The following is a 6,896-nucleotide window of genomic DNA, read 5'->3' on the forward strand; positions in this document are numbered from 1 at the left end:
CAGTTGAACTTGTTTCCTCTACTTACAGTTTTTTAAGAAATACTCCTTCTTTAACAAGTTCTCACCCATTCACTTTAATGCTAGGTTAAGGTTTTAATACGTATTGTAAATTTCTCAAAAGAAAAATTCAATAAAGAAAAAGAAAAATATAAAAAAAAAAATTCACTTTCGAGTGGATCTAACTTTCATCATTATATAGAATATAAATCTTTCCTGTCACTTTCAATGATAGGAAATCCAATTTGAATGTCAAACACTACTCCGTATATCCATATGACTTAAAAGTCCGGGATTTTCAAAAGATGGCGTTTTTGTTTTCACTAACTAATATTTCATTTTGAAGGCTACATATCTGTAATTTATTCTCGCTTAGTTATTGGACATTAGAGTGTAAACCACAAAGTTTCTTTTGCTTCGAAAATTTAGAATTTTGCAGCAACGATTCGCATGTGCGGGAAGTTTTGCTTTACTTCTTTCTTTTGAAAAAAAATGCCTCTAAAGCACAGCGATTGCTCACCGAAGCTTATGGAGAATGTGTTTCATCGGTTTCAGTGTGCGTGACATGGTTTGTGTAGTTAAGAAGTGGTGATTTTGACACGGAAGCCAATAAAGTTTGAAGATCATGAGTTGGCGGCATCCAATGAGTTTGCATACAGCTTGAAAACTCATTGGAAGGTACTTATGTATTGCTTTTCTATAGCAAACGAGTGGAAATTTAACATGTATTTTGCTATTGTAACAAAAACAAAATATGTACATGTAAAACGTCCTCTCAAAGCACCCGTTCGCTATAGAAAAACTGCACATTAAGCAACAATTTCAAGAGGTTTGCCAGCAACAGGATTCATCCAAAAGCAGGAAAATTTGGTACCATACGAATTGAAGCTAAGAGACCTTGAAATACGATTTTGTATATCTGAAATGCAGCTTGAATGCTATAAAAGAAAATCATTTTTGCCCAGATCCAGAAGCGTAAGAGATCGTATGTGAAGACCGGCCAACCAGCCAAATCGACACCAAAGCCAAATATTCATGGTGCTAAGACATTTCTCTGTATTTGGTGGGATCGAAAGGGTCCTATCTATTATGAGCTGCTAAACTGATTCATTTGAAGCGAGCATTAGCCAAAAAACGACCAGAATAAGCCTCCAGACATGAAATCGTAATATTCCATCATGACAACACTCGTCCACATGTTTCAATACCTTTTATAAACTAATTATAATGAAGTGGTTGCGATGTTTTACCTCACTCGCCTTATAGTCCAGACCTTGCCCCGCCCTACTACTATTTGTTTCTCTACCTATTGGATACGCTTCACTTCAGAGTTTCCAAAATTGGCTGGATTCGTTCTTGGCCTCAAAATAAGAGCAGTACTTTTGGCCCGAAATTCATATGTTGCCAGAAAGATGGGAGGAGTTCATAGCTTACAATGACCATGAGAGATAAGTTTGTCTAGAAAACATCAGTGGTAGATTTCACCTTGCTAGATTCAAGTATTTAAATGTAATCGGTAATAAAATACATTTCTAAACCCCAAAATACATTTCTAAACCCTTTGGACTTTGGACATATAGAACAAGTGAGGTGGCAAAAATCAAAAATTTCATGTGCCCCTAAAAACTATTAAATACACCGATTTTACAGCATCTCGGCTTTCAGATACAGCATCTCGAAAACTAGGTAACGAGTCGTCATTCTTTTTAACCCTCCGTTATTCGCAACTGTCTGGTTGATACAGGCAAACTAAATTTTATTGTAATTTTGTTTTAACACCCTAAATTTTAAGCTATTTTTTGATAAAAATATATTTTTACTGCAATTTTATTTTTATTGTTCTTTTAAATACTTTGAATTTAATATTGTTTTTATGTTTTCGAAATAAAAAGTGAACAGATTAGTTTAAAACGCGCCTATTTTTATTGATATCAATTTGCACATTGCGACTAGTATCGATTGAAAATTATTTTCAATATTTAGAGGAGTTTTTATTGTGTTTGTGCTTTTGGTAGGATGTGTGGATGTGTACCATCTGCAGTTGCACTACCTACTCTCTTAGGCGGGTTTGGTTTTTCGGGAGTTGACCCGTCTAACCTGCCTCTCTTCCTGGTGATCTTAAGGTCACGCAGCTCGTTGCGAACTTCCTTCATCGGCTTTACACACATTATTCTTGCCTCCTAGATGTCCATTCCTTGTTCAATATATAGCCTAAGACGTTTTCGTGCAGCCCCACATCATTTTGGTATATTAATTGCACTTTTAGTCTGGTGCTCAGTAGCAACAGTATCTGCGGATGTAAAGGGTTGCGTATTTAGCGTTGAATCCAGTAACGCGTCTTCTTCATCCGTTGGGATAGATACCCCAGTCCATTGGGGACATTAGTCCCCCAATACCAAGTTATCTTCCATTTCTTCCATAAGAGTATTAGGAACATGAGATCCTTCTATGGGATCAGTTAGGTCCATAGCGCCCCGTTCTAATTTTTCTTTTAGAGTTTAATTTGTTGTCCATCTGAAAAGATATAAAATGAATGGGGAAAGAACAGAACATCAAGCATCACAGCCCCTTATTGGTGATGGGCAAAAATACAACAGGAAAATGCCCTTGGCCAGAAGGCACCGTTCATTCAATGGACACGGTACAGATTACATCCGGAATTACGGTCTTTTATCGAGCGTCCGCTCTAGATCCTTCATGTTCTGTTTTATTTTTAAATACAGACGCACCTAGTGTAGAATGTGCATGACGGTCATTGGATTCCAAAGAGTCTTAGGCAATATCAACAGATTGGCTATGTTGCGCATTCCGGACACTGCAGCAGATTCTGCTTGCCTCCCATAAAAACGTGACAATCCATTCGATATACCTTCATCTATAGATTGTGAGCAATATTTTGCAAAAAATTTAAAAATAAATTTAAAAAAAAAAAACAAATTTTATAATCTTTTCTGGAATAATTTTAATAATTTAAAAATTTTAAAAAATATTTTATTTAACTTCCCATAAAATTGGGTTTTCCACAAATTTAAACTTTGCTAACCCATAAGTGGGCACCAAAAAGTCATTGAATTATCTATCATATGCGTTTTAAATTGTTTGATATCTAATTTGGTTCAAAAGTTATAATTTTTGCAACATAAAAACTCAAATGATACCAATGAGCGTCGGACGAATGTATAAGACTTTTTCCATTTTCAAAACGAAGCATTGATTAACAACGAATATCGAGGGAAAATTGTATTCTCCTAGAGCCTTATCTATAGGACTTTCTTGGTTTTAACAGACAGACGGATACAGCTATACACAGAATATGGATCTGGGACAAACGGTATGACAAAAATATTTCTAGCATTACTATTTGAATTTGAATTGCACACATCTCTTAAATATTTCTTGCCCTTTTAAATTCCCAAAATTCTACAGATCAGCCTTTGTCATAATTCTACAAAATTCTCAGACGAAATATGTCAAAATATTTGTTTTTTTTCTTTTGTGTCCCCAAAGAAAATATGTATAGCTGCTGCTCTTGTTGATATTTTCCATTTCAATGTACATTATTAGTATTTCTTTTTTTCTAATATAATACTCATACTATTTTTGCATTCATGTTGCTGCTTACAAACAAAAGAATATTTGTAACTCTTCGTCATAGTCAGAGAGAAAAAAAAAATCTAACAACAATGTTATTTTAAACATTTCCTTAAGTGTAGCGTTAACAACATAACAATTCAGAAAGAGGAAAATATGTTGTTGTTACACTTACACGCACACCAACATACATACACACATACACATATTTATGAAGCGAAAAAATGGACTTCAAAACTACACACTTTACTACAAGAGCAACATACAACAGAAAAAATGTCAACAACATTTTCCTTCACCCACATTTTTCTTCCATTTGGCTAGTACTTTGCTACAACAGCAGCAAAAAAAAGAAAAATAACTAAACAACTAAATTTTCATAGAAACGAGAACAACAGCTTTATTTTTCTTGTACATTTTTTTTCCATTATTAAAGCTAAACTTAGAGCGCAACAACGAACAGAAAAAAATATATAAATAAATGAAATAAATTCTAAAGAAAGCAGCAACTAACTTGTCCTTTATGCTGTGTATTTTGTGCTCTGAAATAAAAAAAATTTTGTTTAAGAAAGAGGCAGCTTAAGAAGGGTAAGAAGTTTTGCAGTTGCTGAGTAATGGGGGCAAAAATAAACAAGAATCTCAAGTGCAACATGGTTAAAGTAGGAAAATTGCAGACATTAAAATTGCCTTAAGCCACTTGTTTGCAATAACAAAAGTAACAACATTTCACAATGACAGCGCAACGCAGCAACATTGCTTAAGCAATACAGCAATAATATTTCCTTAAATAACAACATGTAGAAAAAAAACTGCTTGAGAATGTGAGAGCATATATTAAATGAGTATAAGTTTGGGTTTAAATACGAGGATGGTGTTATTAAAAAATTGTATTTAATCTGGGGATTAAGAAATGAGAAAGAAATTTTGAGAAATAATCTATATAAATAAAAATCAAATGTCGTTCGTTGGTAATTGCATCAGTTGAGAAAGGCTGGACCGATTTGAACAATTTGTTTATTTAAATGTTCGTCATAGTCCAACGAAAAGAAAATGAACCACGCCTACTTTTACGCCCACCTTTTTCGATATATCTAAAACGGCTGCACCGATGGCAATTATTTTTTTAAATATTCGTAGTATTTAGAGTTTTTCACGGGACTGGAAATCCCGGGAATTCCGCAAAATTTTCATTCCCGGGAATTATTTTCTTTAATTTTCTAAAAAATTTCAGCTTTTTCCAAAAGATGATTACAGCTTCAAAACAAATGCAGAAGATTCATACAACAAAAAAGACTTTACCCAAATAGACAAATAACAAGTTCATTATTCAAAATATTCCAAAAACTTGTGAATATTTTGCTTTTTCACAAAGAATAAAATATACATTTTTAAAACCACCTTACATGGAATTGTATTTTGTTTAATATTATTGGGTTTTCTTCAAGTTTTTATTAGCCTCTTTACTTAATTTTTGATTAAATAAACAAAACATTGCCAATTCAAAATTTAAAAAAAAAAATATTTATTTTTTGCGAATTAACAGAATGAATTGCAACAAAATCTAATGGAAATAGAAGCCATTTCGATACATATGACAAATTGTGACAGGTTTGTATATAACCAGAATTAGAAATCGTTTCTCTTTATATTAAATGTTTGTTGGATTTTTTATTTGTATCCAATTACATTTTTTAAACCAGACATTTTTTAACGAAGTCTACGAAGTCTTATAGTATAATAATTTGTTCTAGGCGGGAATTCCTGTGATCCCGGGAAATGAAAAAGTGCGGGAATATAAAACTGTATTAGTAATCCAATTTAAGTTTTTATTGACAGCAATATTGACCACGCCCACTTTTACGCCCATTTTTTCGATACATCTGAAAAACCAGAACGCAATAGTCCACAAACCTTGCAAAAGCAATGTTGGCAATAGTCCACAAAAGTTTTTTAGTGCGGAGAATTCCAACGATGAAGTTAGTCAATTTCAAATGGTCCGCCATGTTAGCAGTAACGAAGCAATTTGTCGCATTTTTTCATTTGTCATTCATGAAAGATATCCAACTCTTTTTCATTTAGCCGTACCTCTGGAAAATGTTCAAAGAATGTACTTTACTGAGGAGAATGTATTACAACGAGTTGATTGACCACTATCTACAACATTGACCAGATTTTTTGAAATGTGCCGGAATGATGAATTTGCCCCATTGCTGCTATATTCCGAAATGCCAAGATATTTCGAATCAATCTAAAAAAAATATTAATGGCGGAAACAAAGAAATCCAGTTCTGGGTTTCACCCATTTTTTCCACTGCCGCATCAAATTGACTGTAAACATGTGTGTCGAGCTGCAGAACGATCAATCTGGAGAAGTATTTGCCAAAAAATTGCTGGACATTGGCAACGGCAAAATTCCGGTTGATATTTCGACCGGTTGGATTAAATTTTCCGTCGCTTTCTGCCAGTTCACCAAATCAAAATCCGAACACATCCGAAAGGTATTTCCAAACATTGCACTAAATTACAAAAATCGTTGCACTAAAAACAACGTGCTATATTGGTTGCGAATAACATTGATGTCGACGAATTGAATTTTAAGATTCAAAGCGAAATTGCTGTCGAATTGATAACGTACAAATCAGTGAATTCCGTTACTTCCCAAGATGAAGTCGTCAACTATCCAACCGAGTTTTTAAACTCTATTGAATTACCCGGATTACGATCTTCAACTGAAAGTTTCAAATAATTTTTAGGTGAACAAATTTTGTTGAGTGAAATTAATCTAAATTAATTAAAAAATATTTTTCGTGATTTTTACCCATTACAATGCTTATATAGCAGACAGACATTTGAGGGCCGATCTTTCCAAAACTATGTATCAATTATGTGTGTAAATTATTTGGACTATCCATAACGATCCTGAATATGGGTATTTCTATTATTGCATAACGTGAATTTGTTCGACAAAATGTTAAAAAAATAATTAAAAAATTCAAATTTAGTAAAAACATTTTTTTTATATTTTCGAGGTAATTAAGTACCACTTTATTCAGACAAAATATTGCAACAATTGACCCTCAGTAGTTGAAATTATTAGCAAAAATATGAGATTGCGTGACGCTACTAACAACAGAAGAGGGGTTTCATTAAAAAATTGCATAACTCTGTGAATTGGGCAAGACCTTTTGTATGAAACCTTTTGTATTGGGATTTGGAATAACATAAATTTATTTTACAATTTCCATTAGAAATAAAATTTAAAAATCTTTCCTCGTTGATAGCCTTAGTATTTGACGTGACGCTACATG

This window comes from Calliphora vicina, chromosome 2 (assembly GCF_958450345.1).
Source record: "Calliphora vicina chromosome 2, idCalVici1.1, whole genome shotgun sequence".
Taxonomy (NCBI): Eukaryota; Metazoa; Arthropoda; class Insecta; order Diptera; family Calliphoridae; genus Calliphora; species Calliphora vicina.